At 37.7% G+C, this 25,449-nt stretch overlaps 1 protein-coding gene across 12 annotated transcripts in view; it reads left to right on the top strand.

The window, feature by feature from the left end:
• The window catches only part of LOC108711202 (membrane-associated guanylate kinase, WW and PDZ domain-containing protein 2), a 441,642-nt gene that overhangs the window by 225,267 nt on the left and 190,926 nt on the right, over positions 1-25,449 (top strand). The window contains exon 1 of one of the 12 annotated variants that reach the window (XM_041586538.1): positions 1,878-2,142. The exons of the other annotated variants lie outside the window; for them this stretch is intronic. The gene's annotated coding sequence lies outside the window, so the exon portion shown is untranslated. Of the gene's footprint in view, positions 1-1,877; positions 2,143-25,449 lie in introns of those variants that run through there. 12 annotated transcript variants of the gene reach the window in all.

Here is a 25,449-nt window from a genome sequence, read left to right as displayed (position 1 = left end):
CTGATGGAAGGTATGACAATCCACCACATATCAAAATGCAAGTTAAAATTCCACTGGGTATGTACATTGACTGAGATATGTTGCACAGCTGTATAGTAATTAATTGAGCAGCACAGAAATAAATGCAGGCTGCAGCAGGAATCTGAGTTATATCATAAACAGAGCTGCAAGTTAGTTATGGACTGGGATTCAAAATAGGCCCAATCAGCCTCAATAAATAGTGACTATAGTCTATAGCATCTTACAGCAGCCTCTCTGGCATTGTATAGCTTATAGGGATGTAGCGAACCGCCGATAATGTGTTCGCGAACGCCGTTCGCGAACACCGGCAAAAAATGCGAACAGTTCGAGAACAGTTCGCGAACTTCGAACATCCGAAAATCGTTCGATTCGAACGATCGAAGGATTTTAATCGTTCGATCGAACGATTTTCGTTCGAATCGAACGATCGAAGCCATTCGATCGAATGATTTCATTCAGTCCAATGGCTTCGATCGTTCGATTCGAACGAAAATCCTTCGATTTTAGCGATCGAATGGTCGAACGATTTTGACGCGAACGCCTATTGGCGAACGTCGCGCGACGTTCGCGAACTTGCGGCGGACGCGAACAGCCGATGTTCGCGCGAACAAGTTCGCCGGCGAACAGTCCGCGACATCCCTAATAGCTTATATTGAAACCTGCAAATAATACCTGTGACGTGATGGAATACAGCCTGGCATTTGTTTCATAAAGTCCCTTACAGTGTCTGCTTTTAAAACACATCTTCACCTATAATCAGTTGCTGCAGTATGATCCCATTAGGGTAAGGACACACGAGGAGATTCAGGGAGATTTTGTCGCCGGGCTACTAATCTCCTTGTCTTTTGAGCAACTATCTCCCTGAACTGCCTCAGCGTTTTTCCCCATAGGCTACAATGAAAAGTCGCCTGCGCTAATGCACACAGGGCGATGCGTTTTCAATAGTTGCCTGAAATTGCCTCACTGAGGCAACTTTGGGAAACTATTGAAAACGCATCACCGTGTGTGCATTAGCGCAGGTGACTTTTCATTGTAGCCTATGGGGAAAAACGCTGAGGCAGTTCAGGGAGATAGTTGCTCAAAAGACAAAGAGATAAGTAGCCAGGCGACAAAATCTCCCTGAATCTCCTCGTGTGTCCTTACCCTTAGAAATTGTCTGGGAATAGCGGAACTAAGCACCCTAATCTCACGTATTCTTATCACTATGTACTTGAAAATAAGAAAACATAATATGTCATTTTACAAGCAGAGCCCTTTGCAGTATTAATGAAACTAATATGTAGGGAAAGGCCATTGCTGTATTGAGAGAGATAGAGGCAAAGCATTTGATTTGCTGCTTCTAAATTGAACAGCTGATGCTTGTGGGTTAATGAATGCTGCTCCCCAGTGCACCCCCACCTCTTTAGTCACACTGAAATATAGAAACATAAAGCTTTGCCTACATTCAGCTCCATGGCACATTGAACAGCACAAAGCCCGTGTAACACAGTGTATGCTGAGGCAATTGAGCATGAATGTTGTTTACAAAGATGGCTGCTGTTATTTAAAAGAAAAGAGGGAATATTAGCAGCTCCTATGAACTATGTGACAGGCAACGTATGAACACCCAGTGCTACCAGCACGTATGGCTTGTGTAGTACAAGAGCTTTCCCTGCAGCAATCCTGCCTTGCTTCCCCTTCGTCCATCATTAGCTATTGTGACTTTGCTCGTGGAAAGGTCACCCGCCGCTGCCCGTCACCTATGAGCAGTTGTTCGGCCGCTGGAATCCACTGGCGGGGGCACGGGGAAGGGTCAGCCAGCTGAGAAATGGGAATGACCCAGGCTGAGCCGCACTCACTTCACATTGGAGAGGGGGAGGGGAGAGACAGCAAGAACAGACAGGGAGAGACTGAGGGGAGCACTCGCTTCATCTCTTAAAGGGAGGGGAGAGTAGGAGATCAGCTGCAGTTTTGTGGAGCCGTGTCTGGCTTGTGCACACAATCCCAGGCATTTATGTAGGGCTGGAATAGCGTCTTTCTGCGGTTGCTTGGACTACTCCACTGCCTGGGTGTGCTCAGGAGGAACCGGCTGGATCGGTACAGGTGCCACAGAGAAGCCGGGATAACAGTGTGGCTCATGAGGTACGAGACAATGTCCGTGTGTGCCTGCGCTATGTGCATGTGTGCACATTCACCACAACATCACACACACTGCATGGGCTTTGCACTGCAACGCTAGCATACATACAACGTTGCTTGTGCTCTGCAGAATAAGCGTTAATGTTTGTCACACACACACACTCACATTGAAACTGACACACACACTGACACACTCACACTGACACATTCACACTGACACACTCACACTGACACACTCACACTGACACACACACAAACACAGACACACACTGCCACACTCACACTGCCACACTCACACTGACATTCACACTGACACACTCACACTGACACACACACAGACACACACTGCCACACTCACACTGCCACACTCACACTGACACTCACACTGACACACACACAGACACACACTGCCACACTCACACTGCCACACTCACACTGACATTCACACTGACACACTCACACTGACACACACACAGATACACACTGCCACACTCACACTGCCACACTCACACTGACACATTCACACTCAGACTGACACACTAATACTGACACACCACCACACAGACACACACACACACTGACACACTCAAGCTTTATCGGTGGTGCTGCAAACTGCAGGTTGTGTGCCAATCGTTGCTTCCCTTTATACAGTGGCTGCTCGGGTGCTATTTTTAGCTGTACTGGCTATTTGCACGCTCACATAAATGAGATATATCATACAATGGAGTCCCAAGTGTTGCCATGTATGTCCATGCCCCATTCGCTGCTTGCACAATACGTGGTTTTTGTATAACAGCTGATCTATTGAATTGTATTCAGTACAATGGATTGACTGTCATCTTTGTGCCCAGTTATTCGGAGGTCGGGGTGACACTAGTGCCCTGCTAGCAAGGATGCCTTTACTTCCTATGGAATGGCCCTGCTCTTCCATAGGAAGTGCATTAAAGTGGATTTCTAAAGAGATGTGAGCGAATGGGTTAGATCCCTTTAAGCACCGCTGTACTGGCTGCATAGGTCTGATTAACCCATTCCCTACTGGCTCCCTGCTAGCACACAATATGAACCAACCAATGAAGCTGATTCACTGCCATACATCTCCAGGAGGAATAGCAACTAGCTTCCCAGTAAGAAGCACTGTGACTGTCATATAACAGCAGTGTGCTGTCATTTTCTCTTGCTTTTTGACTCCCACAGACTCCATGTAGTCTCCTCTTATATTTAATATCTAGTAAAGTATGTGTATTATCTATCTATATTGCATTTAAAGAACCACAAGTCCCTCATGGGATATTCAAATATTGTTTCATAAGACTAACCAATTCAGCAGCTTAGCCTGAAGCCCAGGTACTACAATCTACCTGTCATACTGGAACTATGCACCCTGCCATTGCTGTAACAAGAAATGTTTCTATGTGTTGGATGATGTAGAATGTGACCTGCATCACTACTTACAATGATATGGCTGTAACAGGGTTAAACAAAAACATGGTAAAGAGGAAGTACATTTCAGAAGACTTGTATTTAAAATATCTGACTAAGGTGAAGGTCACAACTGGCGTGTTGTACAATACATGTCCCTGGTGAACTACTGCAGATTGACTTGATTCTAGATTTGTGCCAGCAAACAGATAGCAACTCAGTAGCAGGCTATCATAACTGTATATATGGTAGTTTAGCAGACTGGGCACACTCAACTATAGAGAAATAGGGAAGCAAAGCCGACGTAATTGCTTTGCAATCATTTGAATGCCACTGGGCATGATTCAGAGGCAGCTGTTGTCTTAAATATTCAGCAAAAGGTAAGGAGCCTTAAAAATGCTTCCTCTCTGCATACATTCTGTATTACCCGAGCAACACCAAACCTGCCTGTATCTTATTATGCATATCTCTCCCAAACAGCCTGCTTTGTATAGCATTTTTTTTAGGCTATCTGGTAACAAATGTTGCTCAAGGCTGTAATTATTTCATTGATTGCAGGTTTTTGAATTTCTTAAGGTATATTTATATCTTTTCACCAAAATAAGCATGTGATTTTATGTTTCTGAGAATATGGAATAATGGAATAAGTATTACAGCTGGTCTTGAGTATTGATTGATAGGTTGCGGATTTGCAGTGTGCTTGTTGTATAGGGGTTTATGACAGTTATTTACTGCCTCTGTAGAATTATATGGTATTAAGCAGAATTGTAATTTAACCTTACAAAAGGACTATTGCATGGCATTGAGTTGTACATTCTGTCTGCCAATTAAACCTTGTTCAATATGTATGCAGTGCATTCTAGAAATGTATACGTCAACCGACTGTGTTGTTTGGAGTCATCAGCTATCTTCAAGGAAATAGCATAAGTCATCAGAAGAAAATTACTTGATAAAGTAATCTGGATAACATATCTAAGCAGCATAGTCTTATTGTGTTTTTATCATGATCTCTCATACACTTTGAAAGATAAATGTGAGATTAATAATGCAAAAGTCAATAACAATTATAGAATGCTGCCATGCTATGGCAGGCCCTGCTTAAAAACTTTTTGCTCACTTTCTGACCTAGCTGACAACCAGTTCAGTGACAAAAGAATTATCTGACCATTTTTTTGGTAACATTTCAGAAGCTATATATACTGCTCCTTCACATTCATTAATTCAGTTACCTCATATGCTAATGTGACAGCAGTAATTAACTTCGTAGGGCGGTTTGGTTCAAATTATTGCATGATAATTGTGCTGCTGTAGGCATATGGTTGAATACCTAGACTACATGTGTTTCAGTGGCTTCAACATATACTAAAGGGTAAAGCCCACTATGAAAATTGGCAAAATTCATACAGCTACAAAGCCTTGCTGTTTAAATTAACACTTATATCAGTGGTTTGGGGATAAGAACCCCAGTTTAATTACATTCATCATTTCCATTTCATCACCCTCCCTGCTCAATGCTGCTGCAGCAGTTAAAGAACAAATAAATCTGGAGGATGACATAAGTTTTTTAAAAAATAACCAGGCTATGTGGAGATCATGAATTAATAGGTGCAAAATATACTCCAGGTCTAGCAACCCCTACAACCATAGTAGTAGCTATTTCCTGGTTATTGGCTGCCATTGGTTACTAGAGCTGACTCAGGCTTAGTACCTATTATTACATTGCTACAAATATGTGTGAGGCTGACCATATGGGGGATGATATTGTCCAACATGGCCAACATCTGCCCATGTTTAAAAATATACATTCTGATCAGAATCTGTTTGGAATCAAATGATTCAAAATGGATAATCTCTATGACTGACTGAGGAATATATTTCCTGAAGTCCATTAGGTTCACCCCAATTGGTCTGGTTATTTGTCCAACAACTGACTGGAGCAGTGCCTTTATTGACCTGAGCAGTGTAACTTAATTGGCCAATCCAAACCACTCTGTTCAAAGTGTCTACTGATCTAGTTATCAAGATTGCTCTGAGCTGCACTGGTTGATACTTAGGAAAACCTTAATTCTGAGCCTTTACTTTCCCTTTCATATGAACTTATTACTCTTTCTGTCTTTAATTATTATTTTATCTAATTGCATTTATCTCTGTACACCTTAAGGTGCAACTGACTTTTTTTTTTACATGGGAATGTAGCTACACTTTTCTAAACAGTAAAATGTTTGTGTGATATAGATGGTTTATTATTGTGCTGTATCAATCTATAACTTTTTTCATACCATGTCCATGAACAATTTATCTTACTCTTTTGTCAGTAGTATATCGTAAATTGCTCAGAAAACTCTGTGACTCAGAGTGTATTAACAACTGTAAGAAAAAATAATAATGTAAACTAATTGTCAAACAAGTTAAACCCACTAAGGTTTAGTGGATTTTTATAATGGTGATGCACCATTTTTAATTGTATTTTCTTTGCTGGTAATTCTTGATTTTATGATTGACCTACAATACTGAATGTCTAAACTAAAATGTAAGGGTGGTGGCACATGTTAAGACTCGGGGAGATTAGTCGACCAACGAATCGCCGGCGGGATGGTACTCAGATCGCTTAATTTTCTGAAGTCGCCCAGAATTTGCCTCACGAGGAAACTTCGGGCAACTTCGGAAAACCGAATTGATCCAAGTGCCATCCTGACAGCGATTCACATTCTTGCCAGCGGAAAGGCATTCTGGGGATATTATTTACCCGAATAAAAGAAAACTTGTCCCTTGGTGACTAATCTCCCCAGAAACGCCACGTAGGGCAGCGTAGGGTAAAAAAAAAAAATTAAAACTGGTGTTAAACGTCAATTGGGCAGCTTCTTTTCATCATGTTGTAAGAACTAGAAATAATGCAGGGCTGCAACCAGTCTAATGCCCTTCCCTGATCATTAAACAATAAGATTTATAGGCAGTAAAGCCACACGCTGAGAGCCAAAGAAAAGTTGGAAGTCTAAGAGGATCACTGAGGGGCACAGATTTATTTGCTGATAAACGCATAGTCCTGCCAATCAGATATTGTTTAAACCCATGCAAACTCACACAGTTGTGAAAGGATTTTGGACAGTTTAATCATGTTAAAATAATAAACTGGCTAATCTGTAGAGGCTTTTGCTTGCAAGTATTGGCCTATGTGTGTTAAGCTTGTATGCTAAGCTTGTATTTCTGTTTTCCATTTGTTTGAGTTGGTGGAGCACACAATGTGTACTGTGCAGTGGTAGAATCTTCTAGAAAATGATGTACAACAACCTGAAATTTTTCAAGATGCTCTTAGGCATATTAATCAAATTATGGCTGTATACTTCCCCCCCCCCCACTGCACAACAATGTGATCAGTGTAAATCTATATTTTCCATTCAGCGGTGCAGTACAGTAATTGTTATCCAGTAGCTGTGCTCAATTTGAATCAAGTGCAGGTTATCCTTTTTGCCTACGCCTATTGTGCCAGTTGTACTCTTATATATTGCATGTCTCTTTCAATGCAGATTTTTCTCATTCCCCAATGTTTACAAACATTGAAGCACAAGTGCTTTTAAGGTTTTTTGTAAAAACGTTTGCAATTGAAAGCAGCATTTGCTTAACTCCTGTTTCTTACTTTTTAAACAATGCGAAAGTCTTCATTCCCCAGCAAAGCAGGGGTGCTTCGCCAATGAGGCGAGTTGAGGCTGTCGCCTCAGGCGGCAGCACCCCACTAGGTACCAGGGGTAGCAAAAATGCTGCTCCTGGCACTTTAAGAGCGAATTTCCAGGCAGCAGGGGGGCCAGGATCGCCCCTGCAGCAAAGACAGGTCTTGTAATCCGCTGCCTTGTCTTACATTGTAAGACAGGGCAGAAAGTAGAAAGGGACAGACACTGCTTTCAATAGCAATACATATACAAATAATGCAGTGAATGTATAGTGCAAAGTTGCTTAGAATTATGTTTTCTTTTATAAGGGAAATTTTTATTTTGGGGGTGACTTGCCCTTTAAGGGAGAAAAGTCCACAACTTTTTAGCTCTCTCTGTATAAAGTACTATTCAAATATTAATATGTAACCTCCTTTCTTCTGATCTCAGTGGGTGCTCTTGTGTCTGCTAGAAGGGCCTACTGGTAAATAAAGTATTCGAGAATGTATTATATGATCAGCTTATATAGTTAATTATACATACAGTAATTACTTTCAATTATAATAATTATTACTTATTATATCCTCCTGCTCCAATATAAACAACCAATATGGCCAGTCTTTCTTCATAACTAAGACCTTCCATAACCATTACCAGTTTAGTTGCCCTTCATTGCACATTCATTAAATGGGTTGTTTAAATTAACTTTTAAGTATTATGTAGAGTGATAGTTTGAGACAATTTGCAATTGGTTTTCTTTTTTATTATTTGTGTTTTTATATATATATATATATATATATATATTTAGGCTTTTATTCAGCAGCTCTCCAGTTTGCAATTTCAGCAATCTGGTTACTTTAGCAACCATGCATTGATTTGTATACGAGACAAAGTTATGAATAGGAGAGGTCCTGAATAGAAAGATGAGCAATAAAAAGTAACAATAACAATACATTTGTAGCCATGCGGAACATGTTTTTTTTTAAAAAAAAAATATAACAAATATTAAATGATGGTGAGTTGCAAAGTTGCTTAGAACTGGCCATTCTATAACATGTTAAAATTAACTTAAAGTGGACCACCCCTTTAATTCAATAAAATCCTGTTTCAGAACCAGATACAAAAACTACACAGCATATTCTAGATGGGACCTTACCAGTGCTTTGTAAAGGCAAAGATTAACACTGTACAAAATATTTTTTTTTGACAAACCTCAAAACCTTGTTTGACTTTGCAGTTGCTGACTGGCATTACTTTCTTCAGCCAAGTATTTAACCAAAAAGAATACCTGATCCTTTCCCACTACCATTACTCTGTACCACCTTAGGTGCATGACATTACATTTAAACATTGAATCTTATCTGTCACTTAGCTGCCCAGTTTGCCAGTTTGTCAAGATCCTGTTACAAGGATGCCACATCCTGGATGGAATTAATTGGGCTGAATAGTTTTGTGTCATCTGCAAACACTGATACATTACTTACAATACCTACCTCTAAGTCATTAATTACTAAATTGAAGAAGAGTGGACCTAATACAGAACCCTGGGAGACATGTCTGACATGATCTAGCTATTTAGTTACTACTCATAATGCCATTCTCCATAGTGCCATTTCTTAACTAACTTTCAAATAACTTGCCCACCACAGATATCAAACTAGATGAATATATTAGACCTTAGCAATGTTGGTATTTTAATGAACCTTGTGTGATAATATTTTATAAACCTTCGTTGCAAGAATGTGAAATGAATATAGATTAAATAAGGAATTTTGAATATAATTACAATTAACTTTGTAAATGTGGATGCTCATTTGTGTAATGATGGTTTCCAACATCTTGTGATATTTTGGGCTGTCCCATCCTGTTATCAGATGAGCTAATAATTTGTATCCTGACATTAATGTATTAACAGTGCAGCCTTTATATTGTTATACCAGTTATGGTTTAGAAGAAAGAAAGCAGCCTTCATTGTTAATGTGTTTGCCTTAACTATTTTACTGACAGTATATTATTTTGCTATCCATTGATTTGCATGGAAAGCACAATTAAATTGTAGTATCTCGTTTCTAATTTGACGGTACGGCCACATTTTCTTTCACACACACACCCCCTGATTTCAAAAACCTCTTTCATGAAAATGAACACCTACTTTGATATCACAAGACTGGCACATTGCATGATGTAAAATGGTCTGAGCTTTTCTGTGGCTCTCATTCTAACAGGACCATCAATGTGGGTATTTAATTCCTCTTAAATATGGTTTCTTTTTATTTAAAGATGATAGGAAAGGAAAAGTCCCCAGGGGAACTCTGCTCCCTAATTTAATAGCTATTATTGATAAACTGTTCATAATCAATAAAAAATTCATTATTTTTCCTTTTTCATTTACATGACTGAACAAATCAGATGTTATAGGTGCTCTAGGTGGTGTCTTACCCAACTTTAAATGACATATTAATGCAGTTATATAGAAATCCAAAAAGTTTCACGAGAGGCATAAGTCTTAATATGTCATTAGGATAAGCTTACCGCTTTCCCAGTTTGGTCCGGGTGCACATGCCCCAGACCTTCAGCATAGGGGATTGCTTCACATTGCTTTCCATTTCTGTATTTTGCTTGTGGCATGCACCTGACTTTACACTGCTTTTTGTGCCCTTAGATCCAAGTGGCAAGAGTTTTCCCTATGATTTCAAATATTTGCAAAAAAAATAAAAAAAAATTAAAAATATTAGTATAACAGTCAATACATAGTGGTTTATTATGATACTGTCAAATGTATTCAAATTAATGTCACTATCCTGTATCATCACACATACATTCATCTATTCAAAACTCTTTACACTCTGTCAGGCATTTGTCCCCATGGCGTCACCTTCTTTTTTATATAAGGCCTTGCTTTCACCATCATCTGTATGATATGCAAAGAAAGAAAGGAATTTCTCTATGATATTTTTTCTGTGTAACCCAGGCCTAGCTATGTTAGGAATTCTAAGGACAATGAAACTCAAGATGTTTTGTTGCTGCTGTATTTTCATGAATAAACTTACTTATACTGACATTCTCAGATGTCATGTAATGTTGAGGTGCATTTTGGGCCAGAGTTAATTGCCATCCTATATTACTACAGGTATGGGATCTGTTATGCAGAATGCTTGGGGCCTGGAGCTTTCCGGAAAATGGATTTTTCTGTAATTTGGATCTTCATGCTAGAAAATCATGTAAACATTAAATAGACTCAATAGGCTGGTTTTGCTTCCAATAAGGATTAATTATATCTTAGTTTGGATCAAGTAAAGGGTACCGTTTTATTATTACAGAGAAAAATTTGGATTATTTGGATAAAATGCAGTCTATGGGAGATGGCCTTTCTGTAATAAGGAGCTTTCTGGATAATGGGTTTCTGGATAACAGATCCCATACCCGTATTTCACTTTCAAATAGTCAGTTCCAACTACATACATTATTACTTGTTACCTTTAGATAGAACAGCATTCTTTTTAGGAAAGGGAAGCATAGTGTCTTGAGGTGGAACACATTGTACCAGCAAATAACCTGTAACCTTGTGCTTTCCACAGAGATTGGAATCGTCAGCACTACTGTCCTCGGCTAATGAAATAATCATTAAAACAATCCTATCACAGGTCACTGAGTTATATTTGTGCTACATCTCCAGTTCAGCTTAGTGTGGATGTGCCCTCATTAGTAAACTTTATATCTTCATTTGGCCAATATTCATTTTTAGGGGACATGTCAAGACAGAAAAACTGGGAAAGAAAAAAATACAGTTTGTTGGTGTGTGACCAAGAAAAAAATTCTATAAACACATTGAATACACAGAATTAAAATTGGGATTTTACTATATATGCCGATGACATCCAAATTTACATAAATACCATTGCACTAACCACTAACATTCAGACCCAGATCTCTAACTGCCTCCTAGCTACCTCCTCCAGGATAAACCAATGTCACCTCAGACTGAACTTAGCTAAAACAGCACACTGCCTGTGGTCTATCCGTCCCTCGCCTTCTTTAATAATATTAATGCCACTGCAAAACCTGACACTTTTTCCTTCGTAATGTTACTGAGATACTCCCCTTTCTTTCACAAGTTAACAGCTAAAACACTAATCCTTGCCTTGTTCTATTTTACGTAGACTATTGCAAACTCTTACTAACTCTCTTCCAGACTCACACCTCTCTTCCCTGCAATCAGTTTTAAACTCTGCTGCTAGAATCCTCATGCTTGTTCCTAAGAGGGGACCTGTTCACCACCTGATACAATCTATATCATGGCTGCCTATTAAGCAAAGTATAGCTTACAAAATCCTTATGATAACATTCAAAGACAATCGCCCCCAGCTTTTTTTTAGCACTAGAACATTATCTACTGCAGTCTTCTTCATTGCCCAAACCTGTGTGTAGTTTTATTTGTGCCTGTATGTTATTCAGACACTTAGATTGTAAGCTCTACAGGCCAGGGACCTCCTACCGACTTTGTCTTTTATCACATGGCCCTTAATCTTTGAATATTTTTTTTCAACTTTATTTATTCATTACATTTTAACTCAAATTTTTCAGGCTGTAGGAATCCTAGGGGCAGATTCCCTAAAGAGAAAGAGAATTGACCAGCGTGACGTAATTTCGTAACTACGCCGATTCCCTAACGGGGGCAGGCGTCAGGAGATAAGACACTAGGGTTGCTTCGCACTCTTAACGCCAGGCGAATGGACGTAACTCTGCAAATTCACTAAGATGCAGATTTTACTGAACGTTACCTCTTGCGCCAGACTTGCCATAGCTACCTCAGACCAGGCACAATGGAGTGGATAGGAGTGGATAGGACTTCCTCAATTTTTTGTTGAAAATTTCTCTAAGTCCCAACGCTGGCATATTTTCCTTTTTATCTGAGTGATAGCCTGCAAAAGACTGTTAATGGGGTCCCCCCTACATTTCCTAACATATGGCACATAAACTATACACTGGGCTCATGTGTAGGGCATTATAACAACTCTATTTTATTTTATTACGGTTCCCTGAACTTGTGTAATGTAATGTATTTGCTGCAAAATATACGTCCATTCAACTTTCACTTCCCGTCGTATGCAGCACCGTTTCTGATGAAGGAGCCGCCTGAGGCTCCTGCAATGCCGCCCCACTTCGCCGGCTTACCTGTCGGGAGGGGAGGCAGGAACACTATTGCAGAAAGCGCAATTTCCGGTTTAAAAACTGGAAATTCTGCTCTTAAAGGTGCAGGAGCGGCTTTTTGCCGCCCCTGGAATCCTCTCTGGTGCTGCCACCTAAGGCAAGCAGCTCAGCTCGCCTCATTGGCGGAGCGCCCTTGGCCGTATGCAAATTAGCCAACGCTAGCACAACTTCGCTTTGCTTGCTGAAGTAAGGCTAGAACAACTTCACCAGCGTTCAGTGCTCTGGACGCAACTTTGCACCTTAGGGAATTAGTGTTGTCCTGGCAAATTTACACCTGGTGAAGTGTTGCGATGGCTGCAAAGCCCCCTTACGTTTTTTGATGCAGTGCAGAGTATTGGTTGTAGGAAGCAATGAGCAATATTGTAGCCTAATATGAGCCTTCAAAGAACATAAGCACAATCGTTCCATAAAACAAGCTGTTTAAAAACACTGTTGCTAGTCCTAAACTGGAGATTTTATTTATATATTTTACAAATGGATTGACTGCTTCTAAAATATAATTTCTTTTCGCTTTGAAATGGACTGCCATCAAAACTGTTATGAAGGAAGAATAACAAATGTTACTTTGACATTTACAAATGCATCTGAACACTAAAAAAGCCCATGCATCTGGGTGATTGTTAAACTGTCACAGGTTTTTAAATTATATAGAAAACTTTTGAAGGATAAGATATATAATTAAAGAAAAAGTTATGTTCATTGCACAAATGCAACCCTTTATGTATAATAGTGTAAAACGATGTATGAAATTTAGATCTTAATTTGTGAAAAACATCAACATTGCTGCAATTAGTTTTTTCTGTCCTTTAAGCTGTCAGTTACCTTTAAGCTATAACGGATTAATGCTCCAGTGCTCCCAGTCGCTGGAAACTGCACAGCTCCCAGGTATTTTTTTTGGAGCACCACTGAGCCATCATCTTTTCTTTCTTCTATGACCGTTGGCCCACACATAAGCAATATAGTGAAAAAGCTTGATTTTTGCTTAAAGATCAGTTTCCCATTCTAGTACGCATGTGCCAGCCCAAAGGAGAATAAGAAGACACTCAATTCAGAACCATGCAAAAATTAAGATGAGACAGCCCTAGAAGAAGTTTGGTAGCTCACATGACTGTATAGTATCTTAATTATGTAAATATATATATACTGTATTTATGGAAAAAGCCCACAGGCAGATATATTAAATTTAAGAATTGGATAACCAGAGCTTTGGCTGTTTCCAGCTTTTCAATATTTTACCCAAGTATTAGCACTTTCCTGAGAGTCAAGACAGTGTTAATGAATTGTAACATCTATCAATGCCAATGTCAAGAAATCAGAATGTGCTCAATTACTTGGAGCAACACATTCATTTCAAAGGGGTGATAAAGCTCAGTGCAGACATTGCTTTAAATTGAAACATTAGTTGATACATTTCTTATATTTGCCCCTGCTCCCTGAGTTCTATTAAAGGCAGCTGTTCTAATTGATACAGTAGTTTCTAATATTCCGCAGATGCTGCTGAGCAATGTATCAACTAATGTAGCAAATTGTAACAGTTCAGAGTAACGTTAAAGTTTAAACTTCCATCTTAGAAAAAACGTTCATATTAAAAAAAATATATATATAGAAAACAATTGGGAAAAAAAAGTCATTGTGGTGTAATGAAAAGTTCTGAAATTAACTGAAATGAAAAAAACATTTTGGAAGCTGAGCAATCATTCTTTGCAAACACTATAAAAGATATATATGATATCATATATGATATGATTTATACCATGACCTGGATGAATGAAAATCTTCATAGTCAAATAAAAGATATATGTATTGAATCACCATCCGTTGCTCATAAACTGAAAATACAAATATTAACATAAATATTTCCAGGTTACAGTAATAAGACATGTTTTGTGAATATTCTTCTAGCAAATGATCTTCTAAAAACAATGGCAAGGCTGTTGGCAGTCAGTGATAATCCCCTATTGTTTTCTGGTGGTGGGGATAAACCATAGCAAACCAAGGCCTGCACACTGTTCCTTCATATCTACCCATGTTCTTCCATAAATATTGCATCAATAAAGTAAAGCAAAGGCTGCTTTGGCATAAGCATTCCTCATCATCTTCAGTAAGCTAATACTCTCTTAAAATGATAAGTGCTAAAGCAATAACATCTACAAACAATGCTTTTGCTTTGGCAATCAGTGCCTCAGTTCTCACTCGTTGATAAATGCTAATTATAGTTATAAAGTACGGCATGGCATAATGTACTGAATGCATGAATTTTTTTTTATAATATTATTAACAAATAGAAAATATTTCCTGTTTAGGCAGTGAAAGGAGCAAAATGTGTTAAATGGATTTTCACTATAATCTTGCAGTGTTGCTTTTCCTTGCATATTCTAATTGTCCTTTGTTAACCCTCTTCTTCAGACCGCTGGGTTTATTTTATCTAAGCTTCAGTAGGACATGGACTCTAGCTGGGTTCGACATGTCACTCCTCTGCATGTCAGTGGGGCACAGAACTATAAGTGGCATCCAACAGGGATTTAGGAAACTAAGGGGTTGGGATTAATATGGGGAAAAATAAGATCTGGACTCAATGATACTGCTTTATCCAGTATATTACAGCTTCATAAACCTGTACACTCTTGTGTGTGGGTATTAAAAGTTAAAAACAAAATGCAAAAAAAGATCTCGCAAAATAACTTTTTAAAAAACCGTATACAGACACAGAGGTCGAAAGAAACAAGAGGTCCTTCAACCAAGTGTACTTTAAAATATTATACTTTTATACTGTTTAAAATTTTAACAACAATCTCCCTTACTTTGATAGCTGATGCTTATAACAGTTTTCTTCAGTATTAGATAAATATGTCAAGGCCCACAACAGCACTTTTTTAATATCATTTTCTAATAGCCTTTCAAAGGACATGTTATTTGTGTAGTGTGGCACTTCTGAATTACTTCTCTTTCCATTCTGAATTTTGTTATTTCAGTAGAATAATAGTCATGGAATCACAAGTGTCTTATTTTCAGCACTCAAACTGTCAGTTTAAAATAGGATGATGGCACATTTTAAAATAGATAAAAAACTGTTTCCAGGTTTGAGAAGAAGCCAGCTCAGCGTAGGGCTAAAACTGCTTTAGGGAGGTGTCAGCAGTCGCTAATCTGAACCTGAGTCCCACCTGTCACATTGGATTTCACAACCATATCCTTTTAGGTAATACAAAGTGCTCCATGTTGTGAGAATAATGAAATAGTGAGAAATGAGATATAGCTATTGTTTTTTCATCAACTCTGTTGATTATTTTACTAAAAAAAGTTGCTTATTGATCATATACTGTATATCATACACTTTAATTAGGTTGAGTAAACTTGCTTACTTAAAACAAATTTAAAAATAATAAAAAAAATGTAATATATATCGGTGTTCTTGCCAAAACCATGGTGTGTTTATAGGTTCCTAACATTTTATACTGTTAAAATGGAAAATCATGCAACTTTTGGATAGTTAAATTTACTCCTGCCAATTTAGGTGGAAAGACAAGAAACACTTTTCCTTGCAAAACAAATCCAGACTAGACCCGATCATTAAGGGCTTTTAAGTCTCTTTTAAATTGCATTTCCTTTGCTGTGGCTTTTTATGAGTTCACCACACGAGAACAGGCTGTGTATACAAGAAACCCCTAAATCACTTCACAGCTAAACACATTTTTCATGGAGGAGTAGAAGAACTACTTACTTAAAAGTGTTATTCCAATACCAGATATGAGAGCCAAGAGAGTGCTTTTTCCATAAAAGGAAATGGCATAACTGTAAATTCATTAAATGAATGAATAATGAACAGATGATATTGGTTTTGTATTAATATTATCATGAGCAGATTTCAACCCGGTTATATTTGTTACAATAGTGATGTGGAGCAACATTCCTGTGTCAGGAAACCATTTCCTACCTTTTCTCTCATTAGGTACACATCTATGGGCAAATTGATCTTAAAATAGTTGCAGCTGTAATTATATGCTATATAACCAATTAATAAATAAATCTAAGCCTCCTCACATCTTATCGATTCAAAGTAATTAGAGAAGCACGGGTCTGTTTTGATTGCACTGTGTCTCAGTGGAGCTAGAAAATCTACTTAAATTATGTTCACTACTGTAATAAAAATGGAAGAAAGGAGCAGAAATGTATTCCCACAATTGCAGTAGTGTAAAGAATGAACAGCACAATCCAGCGTTTGCCATCTATCAACATTTTCTGATCTGTGTTTTGTTTGTCGACAAAACAGGGCTCTCCTCAAGGATAAAAAAACACAGAAAATTACAGGTGGCATATAATTATACACTGCACATCCACTGAGAACATGCAATGCAAAGTCATTTGAAGAAATAATTTTAAGACTTCTAGCATACAAGGAATTCTAGTAGGATGTATTAAGGAAAATAAAACAAGTGAATTATGGTGTAATTTTTTTTTGTCATATTTAAACCATTCCAGAATACTTATTTTTAGTTTAAATGCCAAGGGTCACTGTTCACACTCTTTAGTCAGAATGCTTGGACTTTCAGATCTTGCAACAACTTAATTAAGTGTATCTAAATAAAATGCTAGGCTGGAGTATTGCTTTTACAAGACTCAATTACAGAAACAATTTTGTTGGTTTCAAGGTTTGTAGCTGTAACAACTGCAATTAGGAATCTGTTAAGTAAGTGATTTATCTCTGCTATTTGAAGAAGTAATATAAAATGAACAGAAGGTAATGAGAAAATGATAGTTACAAAAAAATCACTCTGATAATCTGTCAGAAGGGGAATTATTAAAATGGCACCAAAACAAATAAACTCAGATTTTGTAATTTCAGTATTGATTTTACTCACAATCCCCTAATGCTCTACAGCTCTAACACTATTGTAATTTGGATTGGGTAGAAGGATAAATTGCAACCCCATTTCCATAAAAGTTGGGACACTGTGTAAAATGTGATGATTTGCAAATCAGTTAAACAGTACAAACCACATATCAAATGTTGAAACTAAGAAATGTTATTTTCATCTTGAATTTGATGCAAGCACCATGTTTAAAAAAAATTGAGACAGAGGCATGTTTCCCCTTCTTTTAACAACTAAGTTACCGAGGAGACCAATTGCTGTAGTATTGAAAGTGAAATGTAATCCCATTCTTGCCTGATATAGTATTATAACTACTCAAAGTTCAGGGTCTCCTTTGTCTTATTTTTCCTTTTATAATGCACCAATGAGTGACAAGCCTGGAATGCAGGCAGGCCAGTTTAGAACCCCGACTCTTACTACTAAGACATGTAATATGTGTAGAATGTGGTTTAGCATTGTCCTGCTGGCATAAGCAAGGCCTTATCTTAAAAGTACAGCTTATATGAGCTTGAGCCCAGAGAGAGAGTTATGTTTCTGAGTCATGTTTATATGTGGTTTCTCCTTTGCATGGTAGAGTTCTTAGTTGAATTTGTGGATTTAGTGGCAAACTGTGTTCACAGATAATGACTTTCAGAAGTATTCCTGAGCCCATACAGTCATTTCTACTACAGAATCATGTCTGCTTTTAAAGCAGTTCCACCTGAGGCCCAGAAGATCATGGTCATCAATATTGGCTGTTGGCCTTGTCCAACCCTGCCTGCAGAGATTTTTTTCTTTTCTCTGAATATTTTAATTATGTACTGTAGATGAAGAAATGCCCAAAGGCTTTACATTTTACATTGAGGAGCTTTATTCACAAATTGTTGCAATACTTGCCCATGCATTATGTCACAGAGTAGTGTACCCCTCCTTTATTTCTCAGAGATCCAGCCTTTATGGGATCTGCTCTTTTTAGAATTGCTCACCTTTTCTAGTTTTTTGTTGTCCCTGTCCCACATTTTTTGAATTGTATTGGTGCCATCAAATTCAAAATAAGCATATATTTTTGAGAAAACATTGAAATTTCTCAGTTTCAACATTTGATATGTCATGTTTGTACTATTTCAATACTATTTCAATATGTCATCCCATTAGCTTTTTATTTACAGTCCCAACTTGAAAAAACAGGGCTCTACATGTGGTGTAATTTATCAAATACACATAACATTGTATAACCGCACAATGTTTATGGCTTTTCACAACTCCAGTCCTTTACTAAGGCTCCCCATGATGTAATTTTTAGCTGATTTCAAAAAATTTGAATTCTTTTCCAAAGTTGACAGAATTTCTAAATGATAACATACATGTTGTATGTTATCACTATACATGTTGTAGGTTTTTTGTTTTGAAATCAGTTTTGCAATGCAGTTCATGCATTAAATATGACACCTAAATATTGTGTACTACCTGCTGAACTTGTTACATACCTTATCAACATAGTTCTGAGCTTATCAGCTTCCTAAATGATACCTCTGAAACACGTTTCAGCTTTGTCCCAGGTTTGTATATCAGCATCTAAGTGGCTCATAGACTAACAATTCCAGTTTCTTCTAGTGAATATTTCCATGTCATACACAAGAGTAATCTCGTAGTGCAGCGTAACTATAACCTTGTATTGTGCTAAGGATTTTGCTTGCACATACAGTACCTTTTTAATATATGGGCTAAAGACCCCCTACTGTATATCTGTAGAAATTAGTCAAATCAACTGGATTTGCTGTGTTTTTTCCTTGAAGACGTTTCACTAGTCATCCAAATGGTTTTCTCCCCTACTGTAAACTATAATTATACTAGAAATCAAGGAGTTTCTTTAACCTAGAAAGGTCACAGACTTCTAGTATCCTTTAATATTTCCAGTAATGGGAAAATTAGACCTTAGTGGTACATACCAATCAAGAAATTTAGAATTTGGGTAACATATTGCTCTGGAACTTCATGCTCCAACATGTCTAATCTGCCTCCATATTTCTTGGATGGCTAGCCTGCAGTACTTCATTGTACAGTGAAATGATATTCTAGCCATTATAAACAAAATATTAAAATCTGTCATACTAACCTTCTTGGCACAATAAATAAATGAAAGCTTACTCTTACACTTACTCTTTTGTTTCTTCACTTTAGTCTTGGGGCTATTTGTTGCTATAAGCCCCCTAAACATTGCAGAGCCATTAGTGTTATACATCTTTGAAATGAAAGTGCCAGAGATTATATTGCTCTTGCTAACCCCCATCTGCCACATAGTTATTGTTTTTTTGACTAGCCATACAAAATTCATACATAGAATAAACAATTCATAAATACTGCATACTTTGAAACATTTTTGGAGAGCATGAATCAAATGAATATATGCCATGTTTATACAGCATATAGGGAATTGTTTTACACACACACACACACACACCACACACACAACCTAACTTGGATTGACCTCATTCATTGTATTGTTTTTAAAAGGGTATATATTCAGCCACTAGATAAAAATGTGAGAAAATAAGGCATAATGTGTTTTCTCTGGATAGACAAATTTACAAAAGGATTGTTGTATCTACATTCAACATTCAATATGAAACCTATGTAACTGCGTATTAATAATAAACACTGTTTGTTTTGTTAATTTAGTAAAATATTGTCCATTTGTCTATTACAAATAGACATCCTTTATATAGAAATTGTTAAAACATGTAAAGGAATAAATAACTGTTATTATAGAGGGGTATTTTTGTCCCTATCCATTATTTCCTTTTATCTGATCCATCCATGTTAAGTGTCTGGCAGCATTGTTCCAGTTAAGCATGTAAATATACTACATTAGTGCTCTCTCTGCATGCTAAGTGATGTTGTCAATTCCTTGGAGAAGTGCAGCAGCAGGTTGAACCCTTATGAACATTCTGCTATACAGTATGACAGCTGTATGCCAATTGTTCAATAATATTCTGTTGATACTTCTATCTCAGTTGCCCTGTAATCAGTGGCAAAACTAGATGCCTTAGGGCCCCCTAGCAAATTTTTTGTTTATGATTATGAATTGTTGGAAGATGAACTGCATGGTAAATATATATTCTACATATCTGAATATGTGGATGTACTGTAAGTACTCACCATTTTTAAGTAACCACATGAGCCTGCATGTAGTACGTATCCAGAAGATATCTGTCCAACATAGATGATGATTTGCATTCATAGGACCTGCAAATTCAAAAAGTAATGAGATACATGTAAAACATCTGTTTCTTAAATACAAAGGGGCATATATATTATGCTGTTTAACAAACAGTGGGATAATACACCAGACATAGTCAGGCTTTGCCATGTAAAAAAATGGCATGAAATTTTTCATGTTATTTTTTTAGAATGACTTCTGGCAGAAGCAATGTAAAATAACAGCAGCAAATCTGATGTTTGCATGGCATAAAATTACACACACCTTGAAAAATGTTCCATTTATTTTACACAACTTTTTACAAATTTTTGGTAAATTTTGTTTTACACAGTATAATAGATATTCCCCAAAATGTGTGCGTATTGTACACATATGCAAACATAAAGTGCTGTTTTATTGGTGTATCTGTATGAGATTAAACAAGAATTCTTGTGACAGGCATTGCCTGAGTTCTATCTGTTGTTGCCAAAATGGTAGATTATGGGCATTCTCTTACATGCCCTGAATTTGTTTGTGATTCAGTTAACATACAAAAAAGTGCACTGGGCAGCACAAAAGGGAAGCCTTTGTTATTTCTTTCTGTGATGCAATGTATTGTATATAAGCATGTATTTACTGAAAGGTAGGAAATAGGCTAGATCAGCACTCTGAATGTTAATTCCTTTTAAACTTTAAATGCCAGGGTCCTTTGATCTTGCAGCATCAAGTATTGCATGTAAAAATATGGCAATGAATATATCAAAGTGGAACCATAGAATCTACAGTGTTTGCATGACAGAAAGTAAAATGTTAAACCAGTTTATAAGAGAACATTCTATGTAGTTTTTATGTTAATTCCAAGGACTAAATAAAGTTATTAGCAGATCGTTCTCCTATTATGGACCTTTTTAAGTGCACTGAGGAGAGGTCAGTAAAACTAGCTTTATAAACAAAAGGTGAGAGGTTTCTTGGTTTATACTGCTGGTAATCCCTTTCTGCTAATTTATATCAAGCTGGGGCTTTACAATAAATTAACAAACATGGCTTGCAGAATTAGGATCAGAGGGCCCTGCTCACAAAAGCTTACAGTCTAACAAATAATTACTTCTTTTCAATCCAACTTTAAATTTAAGGAAAATGGTAGAAAATAGTAGGCAATTTCAAAAAGCTTTATTATGATCTACAATTTGCAAACAAAATGTAAAATTGTCTTGATATATGTACGTCCTGTACATTTAGTATCCATCTTATTGGCTGTTTCCATACTGTGCACTGCTCAGGACAGTATACTCTAGTCAATACTGGTATTGTAATTTTCAGTGGACACCACTTAGCAGTGCAGTTTCGTCAGGTGGCCAATGGTAGACTGAAGGCAATTTTTCAGTAATCTTGGCATGCAACTACATCCATTACATATTAACATAGTAAGTTAGGTTGAAAAATACACACGTCCATCAAGTTCAACCTTTAAACTCTATTTTAACCTGTGTAACTGCCAGTTTATCCAGAGGAAGGCATAAAACCCCATCTGAAGCCTCACCAATTTGCCTCAGAGGGGGAAAAAATTCCTTCCTGACTCCGAACTGGCAATCAGAATAGTCCCTGGATCAACTTGTACTATGAGCTATCTCCCATAACCCTGTATTCCCTCACTTGTTAAAAAGCCATCCAACCCCTTTTAAAGCTATCTAATGTATCAGCCTGTACAAATGATTCAGGGAGAGATTTGAATTCCACATCTTCACAGCTCTCACTGTAAAAAATCATTTCCAAATATTTAGGTGGAACCTCTTTTCTTCTAATCGGAATGGTCGACCTCATGTCAGCTGGAAAGACCTACTGGTAAATAAAGCATTAACGAGATTATTATATGATCCCTTTATATATTTATACAGTCTGAGTTTTTCCTGACCCAGCAACAATGGCACATTAAATTTGTAGTTCGAATAAACTAGGATTACCTGTCAAATCTGCCTCCCTGAGATCATTCAAGTTCAGATAATTGGGCAATATGGTCAATTGGCCTAACCACCCAAACTAATGTGACCATATATAGCCAGTGTAAGTTACATAAACATTAGCCTGTCTCATATTTTCCTTTCCATAATTTACAAACAGCAATTGACTAGAAAAAAATTATATAGCCTGGCTGCAACAATGATTGTTGTCAAGTCATAAGCAAGATTGTGTTTACTTTTCAAAAGAACATACAGCCTCCATTTTAGCATCTGTTAAGATGCTGCCAATAAACAGATGTGCATTTCATTGAAAATAATTCTGTATTAGTATATGAAAAGTCAATAGCATGATGTGCACTGTATAATCCAGGCTGTACTTCATCAGAATAGAGGGACAGATTTTACATTCCTCATAAATTGAAATATGTCTTGAAATGTGCTACGGTTTGCCATGCTAGTATTTGCTCTGTTTACCATTATTGGAAATGCCAACATTTTATAAAGTTCCATTCATTGTATGTGAAATTTCACACTGCTGTCTTGGAATAGTCTTATAATGATGCTCCTTCGTGTTTAATAGATGGCTTGTCTTTTAATAACTTACAGTATGTACTACCATAGGCTTTGCGATCCTGCACCTGATTGTCATTCCATGCTTGATTGTAATAAAATTACCTGGTGGTCTAGTGGTGCGGCGGCGTGGACGGCCGCCACGCCGCCGCGCTCCTGTTCCGGCCTCCAGCGCCGGCGCCATCTTGGTTCTCTAGGGCGAGCGCGGCGCGTCTGCGCGCCTCTTAATGGTACAGGCGCGCTGGCGCGATTACGCCAGCGCGCATTGAGCACATTTTGGCGTGAAATTTGGAGGTATTTAAGGCCCATTCTTACTCCCAGCCAGTGCCCGTGATAGAATCTTGATTCTGGTGGTTCCTGAAGCCTTATGCTGTCTGTTCCTGTGAAACTTGTATCTGTTATTCCGGTTTTGATCCCTGCCTGTTCCTGACTATTCTGATATCCGAATCCTGACCTTTGCCTGCATCTCGACTACTCTTTCTGCCTGACCCCATCTGTTTGATTACCCGGTTTGACCCTTGCCTGCCTGGCGATTCTTGATATCTGCCTGCCTCGACCCTGCCTGTCTGATGATTCTCTTGCCTGCTCCATTTGTACCGTGACCTTCGGCCCAAAAGACTATCTACCTGCCGTGCCCCTCTGCTAGCCAGAACATCTCGCCTTGTACCCCTCGTTAAGTCCAGGTGGCACCCAAGTAAGCTGAGGGCTCCTCCCGAAGCCCAACGGTGGTCACACTACTGGTGAAGCCGAGCCGAGACCAGGGTACTTGGTACCTGTTCTGGTATTGGGTGCCGGCCGTGACATTGATACTTTAAGTCCATTATTTGTAATTGCAGTAATCCACAAGAAAAAATAGGTTAATTAAAATTAAACCAGACTTGGGGCACCATACATGAAACCTTGGGCAGAGATTGCAGAGGTTCAAACCTAGCCATACCTCTTAGTAGCACTCATGAGCATTCTGCATTCAGTGATGTCTTTGTCATATTTAAATATTCATGCTCCATCTTTTTAATGTTGTTCAGATATTTGCAGTACTCGGAAAAGCTCTGTATTTCTTTTACAAGGCCCATCACCCAGACTAAACTACTGAGCAAAACATAGGGTTTTCTTTTTAGTCTGTATACTATTGTTCAAATCTTCTGTTACAGATTTCTATTAAAAACATTTATACTATTGTTAAAGTCTTCCATTTATTTTTTATTTTAATTCTCAAGGCAGCAGTGTAATACATATAAATAAGCTTTCAAGACAAAGAGAAACTGGACCTGCCTGAAACCCTTGTGATGCTCGTTCTGATCTGGAGACCGTGGCATGAAAGGCCCTTTGACAGTTGTAATGCCGCAGTAGAGAACCTCTGTGGTCCAATGGCCTACATCAAGTGTCACCACTTTTCTCCTCTAAAGCAATGCAGCTTTAAAAACTCCTCATATACTCTAGGCCTAACACAAAACAGGGCTGATATGGTTTTCTTTTCGAGTTTCACTGTAAGCAATTAGAGACATTATAATCAAAAGTGTACCCAGCAATAGAGCTACTTATCCATGAGGCCAAAATGTGAATAGCTTTTTCAGTAAATAGTTTTGCTGCAACATTGCACCATATTACACATTAGTCTCAGGCACAACAATCCCATAATGAACACACTGTATCTTTAAACGCATTGGTTTAACACTCAAAGATGACATTTCCATGGAAGTGAATGCATGATAAGTAGAGCACATAGGCATTTCTAGATAAGATAATGACCCACTTCATGATTAGTGCTGCAGAATAAATTATTTTTGTCTGCGTACCATAGAAAGTGAAGTGGAACCAGATGCTGTTTTGGGAAGCAGTTGCCATATAGCAATTCCAAAATTAATGTACTAAAATTCAGCATCCTAGTCAAGTTTCATTATCTGTTATTCAGTTATAATGTTTATGAAAATAATAAATATACTGTAAATGCAGAGGTACAACTAAGCTCAAAGTATTGAGTCTATTCCCTTGTGTGATTGGGAAACTTGGCTGTTTGAGGCATTGGCCCAACCACAGTGGAACTGTACAGAAGAGAGCAGAACAGAAGTACTAAAATAGCAGGCAACAGAAACGTTAAATGGTTACCTCTTATTAACCAACTCCAAAATCCGTTATCCAGAATGCTCTAAAATATGGCGGTGCCGGGCACATAAACCTCAATGTCTTAGTTAAACAAAATTTTCAGTTGTTAATTTTTAACTTATTTTGCTGTTTTCAAAAGTAATTTGTGTTTGATGGTAATTAAGCTGAAATAAATCATGGCAAAACTGCACTGTTGGGGTTTGTAATGATTAAATATTTTTAGTAGCCTAATGGCTCCACATAACAAAAATATATTTTATTCCAGACAATAGTCATTCCTGCTAATACATCTCATAACTATAGTATGTTCTTTTCATAAGGGAGACCGTGATAATGTAATTCACTGTATTTTTTTTTTT

This window comes from Xenopus laevis, chromosome 3L (assembly GCF_017654675.1).
Source record: "Xenopus laevis strain J_2021 chromosome 3L, Xenopus_laevis_v10.1, whole genome shotgun sequence".
In the NCBI taxonomy this organism is placed as follows: Eukaryota; Metazoa; Chordata; class Amphibia; order Anura; family Pipidae; genus Xenopus; species Xenopus laevis.
Note: the sequence above shows the minus strand (reverse complement) of the source record. Positions and strands in the feature narration are given on the sequence as shown.